Source organism: Lactuca serriola, chromosome 5, assembly GCF_051521515.1.
Source record: "Lactuca serriola cultivar US96UC23 chromosome 5, Lser_US96UC23_V15, whole genome shotgun sequence".
Classification (NCBI taxonomy): domain Eukaryota; kingdom Viridiplantae; phylum Streptophyta; class Magnoliopsida; order Asterales; family Asteraceae; genus Lactuca; species Lactuca serriola.
This window is the reverse complement of record NC_136412.1, coordinates 339,647,626-339,673,864: the sequence shown is the minus strand read 5'-3', so window position 1 is coordinate 339,673,864 and position 26,239 is coordinate 339,647,626. Positions and strand designations below refer to the sequence as shown.

General features: G+C 36.3%; 1 long non-coding RNA gene across 1 annotated transcript in view; it reads left to right on the top strand.

The window, feature by feature from the left end:
- The window catches only part of LOC145055355 (uncharacterized), a 30,224-nt gene extending 14,227 nt beyond the window's left edge, over window positions 1-15,997 (top strand). The window contains exon 5 of the long non-coding RNA XR_013685151.1: window positions 14,862-15,997. This is a non-coding gene — a long non-coding RNA (uncharacterized LOC145055355). The remainder of the gene's footprint in view (window positions 1-14,861) is intronic.
- Window positions 15,998-26,239: the final 10,242 nt, after the last annotated feature.

Genomic DNA, 26,239 nt, shown 5'->3' with positions numbered 1-26,239 from the left:
ACGTATCTCATAAAGAAATAAGCAGATCTATAAGATAGAAGAGAGTGAATACTCATTCACACATAACACCACCAAATATATACACATAGCACATATTTTTATATAAAATACTTCGTATTATTGTATTAGAAGAAAATAACTACACACTCACTTGATCAGAAGATGATCGGACAGCACTACGGCTTATAAAAGTAGTATTCCTCAGCAGATCTGGAAGATCTCTTCGAAAATCGAACTTCTCGCGGGCAGAGCTTCGACTCGGGAACCGCGCTTCTCGGGATCTTCGGGATCTCGGGACTTGCCTCGGGGCTAGAGTATGATACCGGGGCTTCGGGGTAGCTTCGGGGGTTTTTGCGTAGAGCTTCGACACGAAAACGAGAGGGAATTGGCAAAAATACCCGGAACCCTCGCATCCTATTTATAGGAGGCTGGAGCCTCGGAGTACGCGGGGCGTACTGCGTTACGTGGGGCGTACTGCCCAAAACGTCATTGCTTACGTATCCGAAGTGCTCGAGTGCGAGTGTCGACATCCCTCGGAGTACGCTGGGCGTACTCGAGTACGCGGGGCGTACCTCGGATCAGATCGGTGACTCCTTCGGATAATGCTTCCGAATTTTGAATTAAAAATAAATACAAAATGATTAATAAACTTCGGAAATTCATAACTTCTTCATACGAACTCCGTTTTCGACGTTCTTTATATCCACGGAAAGGTGAGACCATGCTCTACGACTTTCGTTTAGACTCCGTCGGCTAATTTTGACTTTATTTTTATTAATTATTTTTAATAGGCTGGGACAGAAACTTTCGTTATAAATTCATAACTTCTTCGTTTAACGTCCGTTCTCGCCTAACTTTTTATCGTTTCAATACCAACAATGAGATCTTCGATTCTCATTTAGATTGCTTCGGCTAACAACCGCTCGATCTCAAATCGAGTAAAACAGGCTGTATACCGCTAAGCCGGAACTTCGATAAATCATAACTTCCGCATACGAAGTCAGATTTGGGCGTTCTATATATATTCGGAAACCTCGTTTCAATTACTACAACATTAACCAAAGATATTAAGTTTATTTTACACTTAAATTTTGACGCTTATTTTTATTCTTAATTAATCAAACCACATAATTAAGCAATTAAGCACAAAACACAAAATACTCAAATAATACAATCTTATTATTTCAAAACGGGTTACAGAGGTTAACCTAGACTATTACATTGCTAAAAATGGCAAGCCCGGAAACACAGGCGTTACAATTCTCTCCACCTTAGAATGATTCCGTCCCCGGAATCACACATCAACAAACAAATGCGGGTAGCGACTCAACATGTCACTCTCCGTCTCCCAGGTGAGATTCGGCCCATTCGTGTGTTTCCATCGGACAAGCACTAACCCAACCATTTTGCGTCGCAACTTCTTAGTCTTTCGGTCAACAATTGCCTCTGGTTCTTCAATCAACCTTTTGTTCTCATCAATTCTCAATTCAGAAATTGGAATTATATCGGGAACTTCTCCCGTGAACTTCCTCAAATAACACACATGAAAGGTGTTGTGAATTCCATTCAGTTCTTCGGGTAATTCGAGCTTGTAAGCTTGATTCCCAATCCTCTGAAGGACTTTAAACGGTCCAATAAACCTTGGACTCAACTTTCCCCTTTTTCCAAATCTTATAAGTCCCTTCCACGGCGAGACTTTAAGCAAAACCGAATCTCCAACCTCAAAAGTCATCGGTCTTCGCTTCTTGTCAGCATAGCTCTTTTGACGATCTTGAGCTGCTAACATTCTTTCCCTAATTATTTTCAACTTTTCAGCAGTTTGATGAACCATCTCCGGTCCCATAAACTGCTTTTCCCCAGCCTCAAGCCAACAAGACGGCGTACGACACTTCTGTCCATACAAAGCTTGATAAGGTGCCATCTTAATGCTCGAGTGAAAACTATTATTATAGGAAAATTCTACCAACGGTAAATGTTCATCCCAATTACCTAGGAATTCCAAGGTACATGCTCTCAGCATATCTTCAAGTGTTTGTATTGTTCTTTCACTCTGACCATCAGTCTGCGGATGGTAAGCTGTGCTTAAACATAACTTGGTACCCATTTCCTCTTGTAGACTTTTCCAAAACCTTGAGGTGAAACGGCTATCACGATCCGATACAATCGTTAACGGAACACCGTGAAGCCTCACAATTTCCTTCACGTAAGAATTCGCAAGCTTCTCCATAGACCATTTCTCCCTGGCCGCTATGAAATGCGCACTCTTAGTGAATCGATCAACGACCACCCAAATCATGTCGTGACCATTCTTTGTTCTGGGCAGTTTAGTGACAAAATCCATAGCAATGTCTTCCCACTTACCCATAGGCACAGGCAATGGTTCTAAACTCCCGTAAGGTTTCTGATGTTGTGTCTTGACTCTCGCACAAGTCACACACTCGGCCACATACTTTGCAACATCAAGCTTCATCGTCGGCCACCAGTAGTAGGGTTTCAGGTCCCTATACATTTTAGTGCTACCTGGATGAATTGAGTACATGGTTTTGTGAGCTTCTTCCATCAGAAGATCCCTAATTCCTCCTGACTTAGGTACCCAAATACGATCTTGGAATACCTTTAGTCCATGACCGTTAGTACCAAACACCAACGTTTTACCCAAACGTTCCTCCTTTCGGTCATTTTTCTCAGAAGCTTCCTCTTGAGCTTTCTTTATACTTTCCACAATGGTCGAGACAACTTCAATTCTCAACGCTCTTGCCCTTTTCCTTTCAAGATTGACCTTCCGACTGAGAGCATCAACAACAACATTAGCTTTACCGGGGTGGTAAAGTATCTCGCAATCGTAGTCTTTAAGTAATTCTAGCCAGCGTCGTTGCCTCATATTCAATTCTTTCTGATTAAAGAGGTATTGGAGACTCTTATGATCAGTGAAAAGTTTGCACTTCGTGCCATAGAGGTAATGCCTCCATATTTTCAGAGCGAAAACTACCGCTGCCAACTCCAAATCATGAGTAGGGTAATTCTTTTCATGCTCTTTCAGCTGTCGAGACGCATATGCTATCACCTTTTCTCTTTGGGTCAAAACACAACCCAATCCAACACCAGACGCATCGCTATAAACAGCGAAGTCTTCAACTCCATCGGGTAGAGAAAGTATCGGTGCTTCACATAGCTTCTTCTTTAACTTCTCGAATGCTTCTCTATGCTTATCACTCCAAGCATAAGTAGCTCCTTTGTGGGTCAAAGCTGTCAAGGGAGTAGCAATCGAAGAAAAGCCTTGGATAAACCTGCGGTAATATCCAGCTAATCCCAAAAAGCTTCGAATCTCCGTGGGACTTTTCGGTTGTTCCCACTTCGTCACAGCTTCGATCTTCGCTGGATCAACCATTATCCCTTCTTGGTTGACCACGTGACCCAAGAATTGGACCTCACGAATCCAAAAATCACATTTGGAGAACTTCGCATAAAGCTTCTCCTTCTTCAAAACTTCTAACACTTCTCGCAAGTGTCTGCCATGCTCCTCCTGGATTTTCGAGTAGATCAGAATGTCATCTATGAACACTATCACGGATTTATCAAGGAACGGGTTACAAACCCTATTCATCAAATCCATGAACGCTGCTGGAGCATTGGTTAGTCCAAATGACATAACCAAGAACTCGTAGTGTCCATATCTAGTTCTGAATGCAGTCTTCTCGATATCTTGCTCTCTTACTTTTAGCTGATGATATCCTGACCTCAGATCGATCTTCGAGAAATAGCTCGAACCTTGCAATTGATCAAACAGGTCATCAATCCTCAGCAACGGATATCTATTCTTTATTGTTGCCTTGTTCAGCTCTCTGTAATCGATGCACATTCTCATACTTCCATCTTTCTTCTTCACAAATAACACCGGAGCTCCCCAGGGCGATGAACTAGGTCTAATGAAACCTTTGTCCAATAACTCCTGAAGTTGCATCATTAGCTCCTTCATCTCCGTCGGTGCTAATCGATAAGGTGCTTTTGCTATTGGCGTGGTCCCTGGTAACAAGTCTATTCTGAACTCTACTTGTCTATCAGGTGGTAATCCAGGAAGATCTTCGGGAAATACTTCCGGATAATCACACACCACTGGAATACTCTGCATCACCTTCTTTTCTTTCTTAGCATCAATCACGAATGCTAAATATGATGTACATCCCTTGGTCAAACACTTTCTGGCTTTCATTAGAGAAATGATTTCAGAATTCACTCTGCGTTTGTCCCCATACACCATAAACGAATCTTTTCCAGGCGGGTTTACTTTAACTATCTTTTTCTTGCACAAAATTTCGGCATCATTGGCGCTAAGCCAATCCATTCCCAACACGATGTCGAAACCATTAAGTTCGATAGGCAATAACGCCTCGTGAAACTTATTCCCATTAAGGTCGATCAAGACGTCTTTCATACGATGGCTAATAGGTACAAACTTACCACTAGCTACTTCGACTAATAAAGCATTATCTAGTCTGTCAATAGGCAAAGCTAGCTTTCTACCAAACTCATGCGAAATAAAGGAGTAGTTGGCTCCAGAATCAAACAATATATGAGCAGGTAATTCGTTTACGAGAAAGGTACCTGAAGCGACATCAGCTTCATCCTTCGCAGCTTCCAGTGTCATCTGGAATGCTCTCGCCTTTGGCTTTGGTGGAATGTTGGGCTTTGCTGCCTCCTTCTTCTTTGGACAGTCTTTCAAAATATGCCCCTCTTCATTACACCCAAAACACATCCTTTTGTTGTTCGGACATTCATTGGCAAAATGTCCGACCTTTCCACACTTGTAGCAGGTCACATCCTCGCTACATTTCCCAAAGTGCTTTTTCTTACACTTATCACACCACTTCGCCTCGCCTCCTTTTCCTCCAAACTTTTTCGAATCAGATTTCGAAAATTTTCCTTTCTTACCGGAACCAGATGTTCCCTCAAACTTCCTTTTCTCACCAACATCAGCCTTGTCGGTGGTTCTCCCCTTGATCATGTTCTCCACAGACTTGGCAGCCCAGATAGCTGCCTCTAGAGTAAGTGCCTGACGTACTGGCACCTCGTACTCCCATGGAAGTCCCTTCGCATACCGGTCCACCTTTGTCAACTCGTCTGGAACGATACGCAAGGCAAACTCCATCTTATCGGTGAAGTTATTGGTGTATTCATCAACTGACATGCTGCCTTTCGTCAATGTCAGAAACTTGTTCTCCAACTCCAACAGATTTTGAGCCGAGCAGAACTTGCGCTTGAACTGCACCAAGAACTCTGCCCATGACAATTGCAGTGGCTCATTAGGGCTTAAGGTCTTCCCTAGAGTGTTCCACCAACGAACGGCTCCACCTCGGAATTGACGCACGGCATAGATAGTCTGCAACTTGCCTCTACAGCCACATGTCATAAAGGCTAACTCCATTTCGGAGATCCAATCCATAACCCCAATCGGATCCTCCTTTCCATTGAAGGTCGATGGTTTGCAAGTCAAAAAGTCCTTGTACTTGCATCCCATTCCATCATTCCTTCCATCTTGGTTATCTTGCCTAACTATCGGTGGGTTGGCTGGACCAACAGACCCACTGAAGTTTCCACCTTCCGAGTGCCCTTCATTTAATTCAGGCTCTTCCACACGAATCGACAGTTCTTCACGATTCTGTTGAAGCAACCGTCTAGTTTCATCCATCTGACGATACAACATCGTCTGAATCATCAATTGCACACCAGCCATGGTTATTGGCTCAGGTGCTGCTGCTACGACAGGTATTGGCTCAATCACTGGTGGTTGATTCCTGTTTTCGTCAGCATTTCCAACTCCACTTCTTGTTCTCACCATTTTGATCTACACACCGAATAAGGTGAAATTAGATCCTCAATCATGATAGATATTCAAATCATCCTTATCACTCCGAAACGTTTACATGCTAGTTCTAATATCGTAGACGTACGCTTAGAATCCTACACACATAAGGTTTCTGTATCCGGTCGGCAACAGACCATAGATCCGAACAAATAATATCATATATGGCAACATATAACATTTAGCACATAAAGCATTTTAGGCAACTTTCCTAAAATAAATTAGTGCTCGTGTCTAAACCACAACAGACACACATCTCAAAACTTCACTTAGCATTCTAAGTTTAAGTCTAGAAATCCTACAAATTCCTAGTTCGCTTAAACTAATGCTCTGATACCAACTGTGACATCCCCAAAATCTCGGCCAGCAAAGACCGATTTTCATTTATGCTTTTAAATATTTTCAGAGTAAATCCTTTTGATTTGAAAGAGTTGCGGAATTTGTTCCCAAAAACAAAACATGATAAAACATTGTTTACCGAAGCATTTCATAAAAGAAATGTATTTTCATTATAATCAAAACTCGGGGTGTCATGTTCCGATACAGACCAATAAGCATAAACGAATACATTACAAGTCATATAACAAATATAAACATATGCAGACTTGTAAACAAAACAACTTGATGGTTCATCCATCTCATGCCCTTCCGCCACTACCTGTAATACAATTTAAAACTGAGTGGGTCAGGCTTGGGAGCCTGGTGAGCATATAGGGTTTTCAACCCACAATAAATATCATATTTAATTTTCACCAACCAACAATAACCCAATTACCCATTCCCGTTATTCTCACTTTAATGTCCCTAAAACAACTAACATAAGGGACCTAGTCTAAGAATATTTCATCGGGGCGACAACACATGCTTCGGGGGTACCTCAGCAATATAAGTCAAATAAGGCAACCATGAGGGGGATGGAGTACAGCGAATGAACACCCAAGTTCATTAACACCTACAGGTGGCGAACCTGCTAATGTTTCCACAAGACTGTCTAGAATAGCCAGTGGTCGTCATCTAAACTCCGCTAGATGACTCAATCAAACAACAACGAGGCCTCTCATCTGTTTATTACACACCAACGGTCTACCCATGTTCTACCCAACATATTAGTAGATAAAAATATACATTTGTATACATAGTTTAAAGAAAACCTGTATAGCATGCTTTAATCAACACATATATCACATAACAGATGAGGCACACACACACACATAACACGTATCTCATAAAGAAATAAGCAGATCTATAAGATAGAAGAGAGTGATACTCATTCACACATAACACCACCAAATATATACACATAGCACGTATTTTTATATAAAATACTTCGTATTATTGTATTAGAAGAAAATAACTACACACTCACTTGATCAGAAGATGATCGGACAGCACTACGGCTTATAAAAGTAGTATTCCTCAGCAGATCTGGAAGATCTCTTCGAAAATCGAACTTCTCGCGGGCAGAGCTTCGACTCGGGAACCGCGCTTCTCGGGATCTTCGGGATCTCGGGACTTGCCTCGGGGCTAGAGTATGATACCGGGGCTTCGGGGTAGCTTCGGGGGTTTTTGTTCAGAGCTTCGACACGAAAACGAGAGGGAATTGGCAAAAATACCCGGAACCCTCGCATCCTATTTATAGGAGGCTGGAGCCTCGGAGTACGCGGGGCGTACTGCGTTACGTGGGGCGTACTGCCCAAAACGTCATTGCTTACGTATCCGAAGTGCTCGAGTGCGAGTGTCGACATCCCTCGGAGTACGCTGGGCGTACTCGAGTACGCGGGGCGTACCTCGGATCAGATCGGTGACTCCTTCGGATAATGCTTCCGAATTTTGAATTAAAAATAAATACAAAATGATTAATAAACTTCGGAAATTCATAACTTCTTCATACGAACTCCGTTTTCGACGTTCTTTATATCCACGGAAAGGTGAGACCATGCTCTACGACTTTCGTTTAGACTCCGTCGGCTAATTTTGACTTTATTTTTATTAATTATTTTTAATAGGCTGGGACAGAAACTTTCGTTATAAATTCATAACTTCTTCGTTTAACGTCCGTTCTCGCCTAACTTTTTATCGTTTCAATACCAACAATGAGATCTTCGATTCTCATTTAGATTGCTTCGGCTAACAACCGCTCGATCTCAAATCGAGTAAAACAGGCTGTATACCGCTAAGCCGGAACTTCGATAAATCATAACTTCCGCATACGAAGTCAGATTTGGGCGTTCTATATATATTCGGAAACCTCGTTTCAATTACTACAACATTAACCAAAGATATTAAGTTTATTTTACACTTAAATTTTGACGCTTATTTTTATTCTTAATTAATCAAACCACATAATTAAGCAATTAAGCACAAAACACAAAATACTCAAATAATACAATCTTATTATTTCAAAACGGGTTACAGAGGTTAACCTAGACTATTACATTGCTAAAAATGGCAAGCCCGGAAACACAGGCGTTACAATTCTCTCCACCTTAGAATGATTCCGTCCCCGGAATCACACATCAACAAACAAATGCGGGTAGCGACTCAACATGTCACTCTCCGTCTCCCAGGTGAGATTCGGCCCATTCGTGTGTTTCCATCGGACAAGCACTAACCCAACCATTTTGCGTCGCAACTTCTTAGTCTTTCGGTCAACAATTGCCTCTGGTTCTTCAATCAACCTTTTGTTCTCATCAATTCTCAATTCAGAAATTGGAATTATATCGGGAACTTCTCCCGTGAACTTCCTCAAATAACACACATGAAAGGTGTTGTGAATTCCATTCAGTTCTTCGGGTAATTCGAGCTTGTAAGCTTGATTCCCAATCCTCTGAAGGACTTTAAACGGTCCAATAAACCTTGGACTCAACTTTCCCCTTTTTCCAAATCTTATAAGTCCCTTCCACGGCGAGACTTTAAGCAAAACCGAATCTCCAACCTCAAAAGTCATCGGTCTTCGCTTCTTGTCAGCATAGCTCTTTTGACGATCTTGAGCTGCTAACATTCTTTCCCTAATTATTTTCAACTTTTCAGCAGTTTGATGAACCATCTCCGGTCCCATAAACTGCTTTTCCCCAGCCTCAAGCCAACAAGACGGCGTACGACACTTCTGTCCATACAAAGCTTGATAAGGTGCCATCTTAATGCTCGAGTGAAAACTATTATTATAGGAAAATTCTACCAACGGTAAATGTTCATCCCAATTACCTAGGAATTCCAAGGTACATGCTCTCAGCATATCTTCAAGTGTTTGTATTGTTCTTTCACTCTGACCATCAGTCTGCGGATGGTAAGCTGTGCTTAAACATAACTTGGTACCCATTTCCTCTTGTAGACTTTTCCAAAACCTTGAGGTGAAACGGCTATCACGATCCGATACAATCGTTAACGGAACACCGTGAAGCCTCACAATTTCCTTCACGTAAGAATTCGCAAGCTTCTCCATAGACCATTTCTCCCTGGCCGCTATGAAATGCGCACTCTTAGTGAATCGATCAACGACCACCCAAATCATGTCGTGACCATTCTTTGTTCTGGGCAGTTTAGTGACAAAATCCATAGCAATGTCTTCCCACTTACCCATAGGCACAGGCAATGGTTCTAAACTCCCGTAAGGTTTCTGATGTTGTGTCTTGACTCTCGCACAAGTCACACACTCGGCCACATACTTTGCAACATCAAGCTTCATCGTCGGCCACCAGTAGTAGGGTTTCAGGTCCCTATACATTTTAGTGCTACCTGGATGAATTGAGTACATGGTTTTGTGAGCTTCTTCCATCAGAAGATCCCTAATTCCTCCTGACTTAGGTACCCAAATACGATCTTGGAATACCTTTAGTCCATGACCGTTAGTACCAAACACCAACGTTTTACCCAAACGTTCCTCCTTTCGGTCATTTTTCTCAGAAGCTTCCTCTTGAGCTTTCTTTATACTTTCCACAATGGTCGAGACAACTTCAATTCTCAACGCTCTTGCCCTTTTCCTTTCAAGATTGACCTTCCGACTGAGAGCATCAGCAACAACATTAGCTTTACCGGGGTGGTAAAGTATCTCGCAATCGTAGTCTTTAAGTAATTCTAGCCAGCGTCGTTGCCTCATATTCAATTCTTTCTGATTAAAGAGGTATTGGAGACTCTTATGATCAGTGAAAAGTTTGCACTTCGTGCCATAGAGGTAATGCCTCCATATTTTCAGAGCGAAAACTACCGCTGCCAACTCCAAATCATGAGTAGGGTAATTCTTTTCATGCTCTTTCAGCTGTCGAGACGCATATGCTATCACCTTTTCTCTTTGGGTCAAAACACAACCCAATCCAACACCAGACGCATCGCTATAAACAGCGAAGTCTTCAACTCCATCGGGTAGAGAAAGTATCGGTGCTTCACATAGCTTCTTCTTTAACTTCTCGAATGCTTCTCTATGCTTATCACTCCAAGCATAAGTAGCTCCTTTGTGGGTCAAAGCTGTCAAGGGAGTAGCAATCGAAGAAAAGCCTTGGATAAACCTGCGGTAATATCCAGCTAATCCCAAAAAGCTTCGAATCTCCGTGGGACTTTTCGGTTGTTCCCACTTCGTCACAGCTTCGATCTTCGCTAGATCAACCATTATCCCTTCTTGGTTGACCACGTGACCCAAGAATTGGACCTCACGAATCCAAAAATCACATTTGGAGAACTTCGCATAAAGCTTCTCCTTCTTCAAAACTTCTAACACTTCTCGCAAGTGTCTGCCATGCTCCTCCTGGCTTTTCGAGTAGATCAGAATGTCATCTATGAACACTATCACGGATTTATCAAGGAACGGGTTACAAACCCTATTCATCAAATCCATGAACGCTGCTGGAGCATTGGTTAGTCCAAATGACATAACCAAGAACTCGTAGTGTCCATATCTAGTTCTGAATGCAGTCTTCTCGATATCTTGCTCTCTTACTTTTAGCTGATGATATCCTGACCTCAGATCGATCTTCGAGAAATAGCTCGAACCTTGCAATTGATCAAACAGGTCATCAATCCTCGGCAACGGATATCTATGCTTTATTGTTGCCTTGTTCAGCTCTCTGTAATCGATGCACATTCTCATACTTCCATCTTTCTTCTTCACAAATAACACCGGAGCTCCCCAGGGCGATGAACTAGGTCTAATGAAACCTTTGTCCAATAACTCCTGAAGTTGCATCATTAGCTCCTTCATCTCCGTCGGTGCTAATCGATAAGGTGCTTTTGCTATTGGCGTGGTCCCTGGTAACAAGTCTATTCTGAACTCTACTTGTCTATCAGGTGGTAATCCAGGAAGATCTTCGGGAAATACTTCCGGATAATCACACACCACTGGAATACTCTGCATCACCTTCTTTTCTTTCTTAGCATCAATCACGAATGCTAAATATGATGTACATCCCTTGGTCAAACACTTTCTGGCTTTCATTAGAGAAATGATTTCAGAATTCACTCTGCGTTTGTCCCCATACACCATAAACGAATCTTTTCCAGGCGGGTTTACTTTAACTATCTTTTTCTTGCACAAAATTTCGGCATCATTGGCGCTAAGCCAATCCATTCCCAACACGATGTCGAAACCATTAAGTTCGATAGGCAATAACGCCTCGTGAAACTTATTCCCATTAAGGTCGATCAAGACGTCTTTCATACGATGGCTAATAGGTACAAACTTACCACTAGCTACTTCGACTAATAAAGCATTATCTAGTCTGTCAATAGGCAAAGCTAGCTTTCTACCAAACTCATGCGAAATAAAGGAGTAGTTGGCTCCAGAATCAAACAATATATGAGCAGGTAATTCGTTTACGAGAAAGGTACCTGAAGCGACATCAGCTTCATCCTTCGCAGCTTCCAGTGTCATCTGGAATGCTCTCGCCTTTGGCTTTGGTGGAATGTTGGGCTTTGCTGCCTCCTTCTTCTTTGGACAGTCTTTCAAAATATGCCCCTCTTCATTACACCCAAAACACATCCTTTTGTTGTTCGGACATTCATTGGCAAAATGTCCGACCTTTCCACACTTGTAGCAGGTCACATCCTCGCTACATTTCCCAAAGTGCTTTTTCTTACACTTATCACACCACTTCGCCTCGCCTCCTTTTCCTCCAAACTTTTTCGAATCAGATTTCGAAAATTTTCCTTTCTTACCGGAACCAGATGTTCCCTCAAACTTCCTTTTCTCACCAACATCAGCCTTGTCGGTGGTTCTCCCCTTGATCATGTTCTCCACAGACTTGGCAGCCCAGATAGCTGCCTCTAGAGTAAGTGCCTGACGTACTGGCACCTCGTACTCCCATGGAAGTCCCTTCGCATACCGGTCCACCTTTGTCAACTCGTCTGGAACGATACGCAAGGCAAACTCCATCTTATCGGTGAAGTTATTGGTGTATTCATCAACTGACATGCTGCCTTTCGTCAATGTCAGAAACTTGTTCTCCAACTCCAACAGATTTTGAGCCGAGCAGAACTTGCGCTTGAACTGCACCAAGAACTCTGCCCATGACAATTGCAGTGGCTCATTAGGGCTTAAGGTCTTCCCTAGAGTGTTCCACCAACGAACGGCTCCACCTCGGAATTGACGCACGGCATAGATAGTCTGCAACTTGCCTCTACAGCCACATGTCATAAAGGCTAACTCCATTTCGGAGATCCAATCCATAACCCCAATCGGATCCTCCTTTCCATTGAAGGTCGATGGTTTGCAAGTCAAAAAGTCCTTGTACTTGCATCCCATTCCATCATTCCTTCCATCTTGGTTATCTTGCCTAACTATCGGTGGGTTGGCTGGACCAACAGACCCACTGAAGTTTCCACCTTCCCGTTATTCTCACTTTAATGTCCCTAAAACAACTAACATAAGGGACCTAGTCTAAGAATATTTCATCGGGGCGACAACACATGCTTCGGGGGTACCTCAGCAATATAAGTCAAATAAGGCAACCATGAGGGGGATGGAGTACAGCGAATGAACACCCAAGTTCATTAACACCTACAGGTGGCGAACCTGCTAATGTTTCCACAAGACTGTCTAGAATAGCCAGTGGTCGTCATCTAAACTCCGCTAGATGACTCAATCAAACAACAACGAGGCCTCTCATCTGTTTATTACACACCAACGGTCTACCCATGTTCTACCCAACATATTAGTAGATAAAAATATACATTTGTATACATAGTTTAAAGAAAACCTGTATAGCATGCTTTAATCAACACATATATCACATAACAGATGAGGCACACACACACACATAACACGTATCTCATAAAGAAATAAGCAGATCTATAAGATAGAAGAGAGTGAATACTCATTCACACATAACACCACCAAATATATACACATAGCACGTATTTTTATATAAAATACTTCGTATTATTGTATTAGAAGAAAATAACTACACACTCACTTGATCAGAAGATGATCGGACAGCACTACGGCTTATAAAAGTAGTATTCCTCAGCAGATCTGGAAGATCTCTTCGAAAATCGAACTTCTCGCGGGCAGAGCTTCGACTCGGGAACCGCGCTTCTCGGGATCTTCGGGATCTCGGGACTTGCCTCGGGGCTAGAGTATGATACCGGGGCTTCGGGGTAGCTTCGGGGGTTTTTGCGCAGAGCTTCGACACGAAAACGAGAGGGAATTGGCAAAAATACCCGGAACCCTCGCATCCTATTTATAGGAGGCTGGAGCCTCGGAGTACGCGGGGCGTACTGCGTTACGTGGGGCGTACTGCCCAAAACGTCATTGCTTACGTATCCGAAGTGCTCGAGTGCGAGTGTCGACATCCCTCGGAGTACGCTGGGCGTACTCGAGTACGCGGGGCGTACCTCGGATCAGATCGGTGACTCCTTCGGATAATGCTTCCGAATTTTGAATTAAAAATAAATACAAAATGATTAATAAACTTCGGAAATTCATAACTTCTTCATACGAACTCCGTTTTCGACGTTCTTTATATCCACGGAAAGGTGAGACCATGCTCTACGACTTTCGTTTAGACTCCGTCGGCTAATTTTGACTTTATTTTTATTAATTATTTTTAATAGGCTGGGACAGAAACTTTCGTTATAAATTCATAACTTCTTCGTTTAACGTCCGTTCTCGCCTAACTTTTTATCGTTTCAATACCAACAATGAGATCTTCGATTCTCATTTAGATTGCTTCGGCTAACAACCGCTCGATCTCAAATCGAGTAAAACAGGCTGTATACCGCTAAGCCGGAACTTCGATAAATCATAACTTCCGCATACGAAGTCAGATTTGGGCGTTCTATATATATTCGGAAACCTCGTTTCAATTACTACAACATTAACCAAAGATATTAAGTTTATTTTACACTTAAATTTTGACGCTTATTTTTATTCTTAATTAATCAAACCACATAATTAAGCAATTAAGCACAAAACACAAAATACTCAAATAATACAATCTTATTATTTCAAAACGGGTTACAGAGGTTAACCTAGACTATTACATTGCTAAAAATGGCAAGCCCGGAAACACAGGCGTTACAAGCAATGCAGGGGAAATAGTAAAATAGTAAAATACATATAGAAGCAGAAATTATATACCATAGAAAGAGAGAATGAATATACGTAACAAAACTAAACCTGGTTGATTATGCAGTCCACAAGAAGAAGGCGATTGGTATACCCTGAATATAGGAAAAACAGATTGCGAACACAATTTTTTTTTCAAAATCGATGAGTATAAGATCGATATATGAAGAACAAAAAGAAAACAATGTAGTATCCCTTACCAGACGATGAATATTCGAATTATTCGTATTGAAAGAGGAACGTAGCTGTTTGTGTATATACATATATTTAAATTTAAATTAGGAAGACTTTGCCTGATTTTTTGGGATTATTATTCGATTGACTGTTTATTTGGGATAGAGATAAAGTTTAGCACATATTTTCTTCCTAATTTATTGCAGATTTATATGGTATAATTGATAATTAAAATTTTAAATATCAAAGTTGTTGTTTTTGCCGGATATGCAGTATTCTTGGAACGGAAGGGCAAAGTGGGAAATTCAGTTAAGACTATTGAGCGGAAAAATGAAAGGAGTTGGACGCATGGGAGTGACACATGGCGGTATTGGTACTGTTTTATTAGGAGTGTATATATATATATATATATATATATATATATATATATATATATATATATATATATATATATATATATAAATGAAAGTAAGGGGTATAATAGTGTTTTTAAGTTGATAAGGACCAAAATCACTAAAAATATTTAAAATTGAACCACTGATACATCATAAATTTTTTTTATCAAAACTGCAAAATTTTAATAACCACTTGAAATACTTTTGCAATTTTTTCAATATTTTATTAATCCCTATTCTAATAAATGAATAGTTTTAATCTCATTGTGACAAGTGTCACTCTAATACAAGTACTCATTAATATTATGTCATGTGTCATGTAAATATATTAGGCAACCATTTCAAAATTCAAATTTATATTTTCTAATTATATGTTAAATTTGAAGTTATAATAACTTTAAAAATTTGATATATCTCTTAATTAATAATTTATTTAAAATCATTTATTTAAAACAACTGATTAATAATTATATATTTTTATTATGAAAGTTTAATTAATTTTATAACCGTAGTTTCCACGGGTTATAAACTATTATAAAATAAAATTGATAGTGTAGAGATACACGCGGATAGCATTTATCGTGGAGGCCCGTCTCTCCCCACTTTGTACACGATTTATAGAAGCGAAGAGACTTTTTTTTCAACTATTTTATCAGCTTCATACAATGCTTTATTGCTTTATACAACGTATAAGAAAACAAACTCTTATTTATGCCTCGTTGTACATATGTACAATACATATAATATTAATTTTTAATCACTAGCATGCCATTTCTTCAAAAGCTTTAGGGTTCAAATGTTGTTTGAGACACATATATAAAACTTAGGAGTGGAATAGAATTAGTGTCAGTTGTCATCCTAAAAATATCATTGACTCCGTTTGCAAATGTTATCAATGTATAATTTTGTAAGACATACAAAAGTGTCGCCTGTGTTGTATTGAGCCCAATACAGTTAGTTATGAAAAAAAAGGAGGGCTCAGTTTTGTTGGAGCCCACACTGATTTGGACTTTAGTTTTCTTATTTTCTGTTTGTTGGTTTTATTTTTGTTTATGTTTGATATTTCATTACGTCATCAAATGTGACTAATATATATTAGAGTAACTTATGAAATTAAAAAACCTAAATTATATATATATATATATATATATATATATATATATATATATATATATATATATATACACACATACAAAAGGGATCTACCAAAGTTCTAATCTGATTGTTGTCCTTTGATCCCGTGGTCATGAAGATTTGTTTGCAATGACTTTTAGGCATGATGCATACTACATAGCCTCGTGTCCGATCGGCGATTAATCATGGTGCCCGTAAGTTGACTCGAAGACCCTCGTTAGGGGAGACCCTTCTTTCCAAAAAATATACACAAAGGTAAAATAATAATTAAAAAAAATACAGGGTTGTAAACATGTCAATAGAAGCTCGACTTGAAATGATAGATTGAACTTGAACTTGATGTTTTTTCACTTATAAGCTCAATTTTGGTTCATAAATTTTGAGAGCCTAAACAACTCAAAGACATCTACCAAACATGTTTGATAAAAACAAGCTCAATTAGCGCATATATATCTATTTAAACTTTGGTAAATACAAGTTTGGCTCGAGATTATCCACAAATATTAAAAAATTGCATTTCTGTAGTTTCGACTAAAATTTCATTGATGCTTAATGAAAATAAAATATGATAAAGCAACTTCGAACTAAAGCATATTCGATAACAAGACATATATATGAGATATTATAAAAACAAAGGTGAGATTGATATGTAAGGTCAATAGGGTGATAGATTCGGTAAATTAGTACATGCACTACATTATTGAAGTATCAAACCATCGGTATCCACTAGATAAGTGTTGAAAGTAGGGACAATTATAATATCGAGCTATCAAGCTTTAAAACCGAATCAAATAATTTTGAATCAATTATTTGGTATGTTTTCTAACAAAGCAACTTAGTTCCGGCTTGAAAACGATTTTCTAATTTGATTCATATATTTTCTATCGATATGAATTGCAACAAAACTAATCTAACCAACATGATAGTTTATTTTTATACTGATTTTTAGGTTATATTTGACATATTAACCGAAAAGCTAGTCACTAGCTAAAAGATTTGTTGGTAGTTGATAAGCTAGTTTATTAAAAATAATGTTTGGTAGAAACTAAGTTAACTGAAAAGTGTAAAATGATATATAATGGTATATAGAAAATATAATTATTATTAATTATAAATGGTTAATGGTATATGCTAAGAATTAAAAAAGAGCTCTATAAGCTAGTTGAAAAACTACTTTAAGTAGTTTTAAAAAAAAAAAAAAATTATATCGATTTCTTTTGCCAAAAATTTCAATGAAAAAAAAAACACAGAAAAAATAAGTCAAGTTGGGATGGACCATATATCCTTAACGCCTTAATGTCTCTATTTCTTTTCATTAATCCATAATATGTTGGTTTAATTATATTTTACCAGTAACATAATACTTCTTTTAACAATAATTAAAAAAAATGGATGAAATATTCAAAATTTATTTCCATGTCTAAAAAAGTATAATCATTTTAGTAAAAAAGAATTATTATTATAATACTCGTAATAAATATAATCTTTTATCGTATTCTTAACTATTTATAGACAAGAAGTATGAAAAAATCATGCCGAAAGAATATACCGATTTAACACGTTCATTTTACCATATCTACTGTTTGCCAAATAATATGGATAGTTTTTTAATTTATTTGGTAAAGTGGGTTGAATAGTTATATTTTTTGTTAGATACATGGTTATATTCTAAAACAATCGTCTGCCCACGTTTATGGCAACGCATATAAGTTTTTCTTTTTCGGATATTTACAAAAAGGTTTTCTAAGTATTGAAAAAATCATTATTTAATCGGGAACAAAGATGTTCCGGGTTATCAAATTTTGTGTTGGATTATCCATTTTGTGCCTGTTACAACACAGGGTGAGAAGCGACACACAAAAAAAAAAAAAAAAAAAAAAGAAAAAAAAAAAAAAAAAAAAAAAAAGAAAGAAAAAAAAATCTAACATATGAGACTAAAGGTACATTCCAGCTTGAATTCTCTTACATCCCATACGGGCATTAACTATGGATTGATATTCGGAACATATGAAAAATATGTGACTTTAACATCATCCATAACTCTGACTCTTCCATGGAGGAGGTTCGTCTCCAGGCATGGATGATGACAATGACGGTGACCGGGAAGAATAACCTTTTACTTGAACTTCATGTACCGGTCACTAAAGCCATGCTCGTATTTTGTGATAGCATTTCGACAGTTTGTATTTCTAACAACCCAATATATCATCAACGCACTAAACATGTTGAAATTGATATTCATTTTGTTCGAGAGTTAGTTCAGATTGGAAGAATCCGCATCATCCACGTTCCTACCGATCATCAATATGCTAACATATTCACTAATGGTCTTCCTCGGCAACTCTTCCAAGTCAATGTTGCAGGTTAATCAGATATGTATGTCTTTTCAATGCCTTTTGGAACGAACATTGTTACGAATAATTGATGGGAATGATGTCCAATATTTTTGTTGTTGTTGTTGTTACGAGTATGCATTCGAATCAGGGCCGGTCCTGAGGATTCAAATGCCCAGGACGATGTTGGTGATTTTAGTGTCACCATGTCATTTTAAGTAACTGGAACTAACATGTGAGCTAAGAGGCTTCATGGTTTTGTACTCTAATACATGTACGGGGTTGTGTGGAGTGCACGCATGTATAAGATTGATTCAGAAGCCGGTTTGATGACTATTCGGGGGTCCGGGGGCAGCTCCCCCGGGTCCAGGGTTTCCAAAGGGGCAGTGCCCCTTTGGCGGGGTCTAGGGGCGCTAGCGGGGTCCAAGGGGCAGAGCCCCTGGCTTAATATTTTGCATGTGGGAACATAATGGAAAATTGAATTTCTTGAGGGTGATTATGGTAAAACTAACGAAACTCGTTAGTTTTTGGTAACCCTAATCCGGATTAATATTACTTGCTTCCAAAGCAAGTAATGACGACCCAACCCTAATGAAACCCTAATTGTGTTTAGTATATAAACAACTCTTCCTTTCCAGAAGACGGTTGTTCTTTAGCTCTCGTTTTTCTTCACACATTCACAGAACCCTTTAGCATAATAGCTTCCGTTTTCTGTGCCTAGAAACATAGGTGTCCACTTGGATTATCCTAGACTGGATTTCTTGTAACCCAAGCATATGGTAGAAATATCTGTTTGGAAAGTGATATCACGATCCAAGCTGGTATCCAGATCTCCACCGCAAACCCTAATTTTCCCAACAGACGAGACAGAAAAAAAATGCCCTTAGGCTCTAACGTAAATAGAATAAATGACAAATTAATGAACTAGTGATCAACTCTCCTAGCATTCCGTGTATGAGAGAATGCAAATTAGTGAATAGAATAAATTATATTGTGATGTGATGAATAGAATGCAATAAAAAATGGTGTGAATGAATTTTACAATCATAAGATTAAATACTAAGGAGCCAATTACAATCATGAAGAAAATGCTTGAATTGTTCTTCTGTATTTATTCATTTCTACCCCTCTGAGCCTTCTATAATGAACATGTAAAATTTTAGGTTGTCCCCACTTGCAGCTGATGCTTTTGGAGGAATGGATTCTCTCCACTGAATTGGAATTTTGAAGGAACTATAATTTGTCATGGCTTTGTTCGGTAGAAAACATGATGGAATTTAATCACGTTAATCTATCAAATGATTTGGAATTGTAATGTCAGTTTGTTGGCTTGGAAATAGAATATAATTCAACAATTATATATATTTAAATAAATTATTTAGTATAAATATATAATGAGGTATTTTGGTAAGAAGAATAAAACTGAAATACTAAATTCCTTCCACATAACCTAGAGTGAAAGTTGAATGATTATGAGGGAATTAAATTCCGTTGATTGGCAGCCAAACTGTAGTCATTGAACTCAATTCCTTCAAATTCTTTCTGTTAAAATCCATAAACAGATAAACTAGACACTTCCAACAATTCTTCCATGGATATCTCTGAATTTTGATAACATATTAACATAAATACACGAATGATCGATTAGACAATTACCTGATTAGCACTGTCTGCAAGAGTAGACGATCTAGTGATTTCCCGTTTCCGTAATCGATTAATCGAGAGTCGTTGAAAAGATTGTTGCCTCCTGTTGCCTTCGATTGTGGACTATGACGCGTCAGTTAGAGGATTGGCGTGACTGACTGACTTCTCATCTGGATTGAAAGCTAAATTCAGTATTAAAAAAATAAAAAAAATGGTCCCTGAGAAAAATAGGCCCTGTGCACAAGCCCTTCTTGCCCCCCTTTACCACCGGCCATGATTCGAATACATTGCAATTGTTTATTGTGAATCATGTTGTCTAAAGTTGTGTTAACCGATTTGTTACATATAGAGATGAAAACGGGGTCGGGGAATAGCGGGGACATCAGACCCCATTCCCATCACAAAAATCCTCATTCCAATCCTTATCCTAATCAACATCCCCAATCATATACTCTAATAAATGAAAGTTTTTTTTTGTCATTTGTCACACTCTCATTTAATTTGTCAAATGTCATTTTAAGGTTATTTTGAATTAATTTTTTTCACATGTCATTCTATAGGTTTTTCTATTTTATTAAATTTCACATAATACTTTAATGTAATAATTGCAATAAATGTAGTAATAAATGGATATCAATTTTATTAATGAACTTATTTTTTAATTTCAAAATTCCTAAAATTAAAGCTCATTAATTTCTTTTGTTTATTTATCTAAATTATTTGTTTAAATTTAAAGATAAAAAAACATTTTCATTATAATAATTCATTGTTTTTCTTATTTTCTAATGAATTCAAAGTTCTCAAATATTTAGACATTTATATTTAACTTTTTTTTTACATTAACTCATATAATACATGGGTCTCACAACAAGTGATGAATATATATGAATCATCATCCCCCCTAACGAGGACCAGGGACCCCTAATAGGGAGTCAGAGATTTTTTTCTATTCTAATAATATAAAAACTTTTACATAAAGAAAAACTCTAAATTCCAATTTTATCAATATAAGATTAAAGATTCTACAAACCATAAAAATATTCATAGATTGTATTAAAACTATAAAGAAATTTTTTACCAAATTTAAATACATACATGAAAAATCAAGTAGAAAAAATTATGAGAATGATATTCGAAGTAATAATAGATAAACTAAGGAAAAAAATTACACACTAAGATTAAATTAGATAAACAAATAAGGAAAAGAATAATTTCAATCAAATAATTATTTATGAGTTGAGTTATTTGAATCAAACTTTAGGTATCGTAAGTTTTACTAATTTGGAGATTCCCCTTCCCTGGTCAAGTTAGTGATTTCCCGGTCAATCTGGGTGCGGTTTTTGGGTTCTCTATTGGAGTTAGATACCAGTCTACAACTCCTATTGCAAATCAATTCCTAGGAAAAACAATTTCGACGGATTTTGGTCGTTTGGCGCCGAAACATAATATTTAATTTATTACATATGACGTTAAATCCCATAGAGACATAATATGTAATAAAATTTGCTTAAAATGGCCTATACAGGAGGTTGATTTTAAGTATAAATGTAAGCAAGTTGCATATACGCTAAAATCGTTATGTAAATCTGTTGATGTTGATTGATGATTCAAACATAAGTCCACACGAGGTACGGTACTGATGGAATATTTTGAAGATATAATATTCTGATAAAATGTAATCTAATAACGATAATATTGACCAACGGTAACCCAAATAGTATAATTATACGATTTTATTGTTATGATGATTACGAAGAAACTAAAACTACTTAGTGAGGATTGCCCATTCATTACCATTCACCGAACTCTCAACCCACAAACATAAGCTATCACTTTCCCAAAATCTAACTTCACGTAGCAATTAGCAAAGACTTTCAATTCATAAAAAAAATTCAAACTAGCATTCACAACATGGGAGAACCAAAAAAAATTAGGGGTTGCATAAAAAAGATTAGTTGTTGCACTTATATATAAAAAAAGGGAAATCTTCAGAAATATCCCAATATTTACGGAAAAGTTACATTTTAGTCCCAAGATTTTTTTTTGAACGAAAAAGTCCCGAAAACCGGCAAAAATTTGCAGTTTGACCCTTTTTGACCGATTGAAACCGGTACCAAATTAATTTGGGACTATTTCGTAAACTAATCCAAAATATTGGGATTTTTCTATAAACAAAAAATATTATAACTTTTCTACAAACAAAACCCTTATTATTATTATTATTATTATTATTATTATTATTAAAAATATAAATAAGGATACTATTTTTTGAACTTGTTATTATTAATATTGTTACTAATACATATAAATGCATTAAATGAAAAAAATAATATTAATGACATTGTTTAAGGGTGGAGGTGGAGGAGATGGTGATGCTTTTAGCATTGAAATCGTGAATGTCTGTTTGTATATTCTTACTTTGTATATGGTCATTTCATATTTGTTATTATTGTTTTCAATTCATAATATTAATACTTAACAATTTGAAAGAAGTTGCATATTAATAGTTTAATGTAGTAGGGTTTCTCACTTTGTATATAAAATTGTTTAAGGTAGAATAATTACTTTTCAAATCCAACAAATCCACTACAAACATCTGCGTAGGTAACCCATATCAAAATTCAAAAGTATTAATTATAATATTTTGTTTAATAAAAAGTAATAGGAATAATTCAAAAGTATTAATCCAAAAAACATGTCATGTTACTTTTTATTAAACAAGATATTGTAATTAATATTTTTGAATTTAGATATGGACTACCTATGTAGATGTTTGTAGTGGATCTGTTGGATTTGAAAAATAATCCTTCTACCTTAAACATTTTTATATACAAAGTGAGAAATCTTTCTAGCTTAAACTATTTATAAACAATTTTACAAATATGCAACTTCTTTTAAATTGTTAAGTATTATTATTCTGAATTGAAAACAATAACAACAAATGTGAAATGACCATATACAAAGTAAAAATATACAAGCGAACATTCATGATTTCAATGTTAAAAGCATCAACATCTCCTCGACCTTCACCGTTAAACAATGTCATTAATATTATTTTTTTTTGATTTAAATGCATTTATATGTATTAGTAACAATATTAATAATAACAAGTTCAAAAAATAGTATTCTTATTTATATTTTAATAATAATAATAATAATAATAATAATAATAATAATAATAAGGGTTCTGTTTGTAGAAAAGTCCTAATATTTTTGTTTACAGAAAAGTCCTAATATTTTTTGTTTATAAAAAAGTCTCAATATTTTGGACTAATTTACAAAATAGTCCCAAATTAATTTGGTACCGGTTTCAACCGGTCAAAAATGGTCAAACTGTAAAATTTTGCCGGTTTTCGGGACTTTTTCGTTCAAAAAAAAATATTAAGACTAAAGTGTTACTTTTCCGTAAATATTAGGACTTTTATGAAGATTTCCCTAAAAAAAATCACTTGACTATAATTTTGTGGGATATTTTGGGGCATTATAACAAGTCCGTCATTCATTGGGAATGAAATGTGTTGAGATAGGATTTTACATTAGAACAAGCAACTACTCAAAAGACAAAGCTTGAAACAATTTGCCCGGCTAAAAATTATAAATGACATATCAAAGCTACAAAATAAAAGATTACACGATATTTTCTAGTTTATATTTTAGTGAACGACGGTTAACTTAAACCAATGTATATGAATGATCTTTTACTGGTATTCGTTCGATTCGTTAGAAATCTAAAAGAAATTGACACAATCATATTATTAAAAATATGTGAAAAATAATAGCATTTTTTAATTTAACCCCTGATAAATCATATAAAATATAGCATACATAACTTAATCCACGAAATATATCTAGATGCTACAAAAAACGAAATTATATTGCCTCGCCGTTATATATATATATATATATATATATATATATATATATATATATATATATATATATATATATATATATATATATATATATATATTATATGTTAATTATCACGTAATTTCTCAATTCGTAAAATAATCACTTACTTTGGAATGTGGTATTCCAAAGTATTTATGACCATCCGGAGGTTGGTGGTGATTGTTTCATTCCGAGTCCGGAATCTGACATTCGTACATTCCAAACTACAAAATTGTATTCCGAACCTTACTCCGGAATACACTGTCATTCCAGAGTGGTAAAATTGGGTTAAAAATATATAATTATAAAAATAAACGACACATACACACAAATAGTGGATATCTTCGTTGCTAGAATAAGACATTATATGAATTTGAGGTAGTATCGAACAGTGAGTTCGAAATGAAGTTTAATTTCGAATATAGGATCCAACATGATATATATATATATATATATATATATATATATATATATATATATATATTGCTACAAGAAATATTTTATTCAAGGATTAAGTTATTACTCAACAAAGAATAATTTAAATTATTAAAAGATAAGATGAATTCAAAAACACTTTATTATAAATATAGCTAACAAAATTCCAGTGTCTAATGGGGACCTTACAATGAATTTGATTTTCTCTCTATATATCCTACAAACATATCAAGAAAAATAATAATGGACGGGTCCTTAGATTTATTTGTGACCTTTGAGGAGCCATATGAGATGAAAATCTCATGTACGGTTTTGGATAGGGATGGGAACAATGACGTTATCATCCACTATGATTATTTAACAGTTCAAATACAATTGATATAGTTGAAGCGCAGTCAAAATATGGTTTTTGGGGATGAAATTTGTGGCGTCAACCTATAGGCTTTCTAGTTTTTCTAATTTCTTCCTTAGCCAAGTGTGAATGATTACCCTTTGATTTACAAGAAGCAAAAAAAAAAAAAAAAAAAGAATTAGTAGCAGGTTACCAAACCGAATATTTTGGTATAAAATTTGGTTTATTTTTTGTTGTTTCATATTTAAATCTACTAGTTTCTTCATTATTTATAACAGTTCTTTACTTGGGGGGTTGGAATCTTTCTATTCCGTACATATTTGTTCTCGAGGTTTTTGAAATTACTAAAAGGGGTAGAGTCTTTGGAACAATAATTTGGTATCTTTATTACATTAGCTAAAATTTATTTCTTCTTGTTCATTCCTATCGCAACAAGATGAACTTTACTGAGACTGAGAATGGACCAATTATTAAATCTTGAATGGAAATTTTTTTTACCTATTTCTCTAGATAATTTATTATTAACTATTTGTTCCCAACTTATTTCACTGTAAAAAAATACTTCTATATTTATATTCACGACTTGTCTCAAATAAGAGAAAGAAACAAGTATCCTATTTTTTTTTATAGATATTCACGATATGTTCCCTATGGTAACCGAGTTCATGAATTATGGCCAAAAAACAGTACGAGCCGCAATGTATATTTGTCAAGGTTTCATGATTACCTTATCACACGCGAATCGTTTACCTGACTATTCAATACCCCTATGAAAAATTGATTACATTCGAGCGTTTCCGCGGACGAATCCACTTCGAATTTGATAAATGCATTGCTTGTGAAATATTTGTTCGTGTATTTCCTATAGATTTGCCCGTTGTTAATTGGAAAATTGGAAACTAATATTAGAAAGAAACGGTTTGCTTAATTATAATATTGATTTCGGAATATGTATATTTTGTGTTAATTGGTTGAGTATTGTCCAACAAATTTTTTATCAATGACTGAAGACTATGAACTTTCTACTTATGATCGTCACGAATTGAGTTATAATCAAATTGCTTTGGGTCGTTTACCAGTCAGTAATTGATGATTACACAATTCCAATAATTTTCAATTTGCCTGAAATAAAAACTTAAGAACTCATTTTGATCTAAAAGAATGAAGGTTTTTATTTGGTTGAATCCTTTACCCATTTCGGTATTCGTATCCGGAATCTTATTCTAGAATGATCATTTCACAAAATAAAAATGTAATCGGATATTTCTTTTGAAAATTGACTAAAAAAAAAGACTATTTTTTCATTCATAACAATAACTCTTTTAGTTAAGCAATCCCAAACATCCAAAAACTTTATATTGCTTTGTATATAAGATACACATAGACGAATTTACAGTTTTACGAAATAAGAATAAATTTTGTATATCTATCGAGAAAGAAAAAAAAAAATCAATAATTTTCAAATAG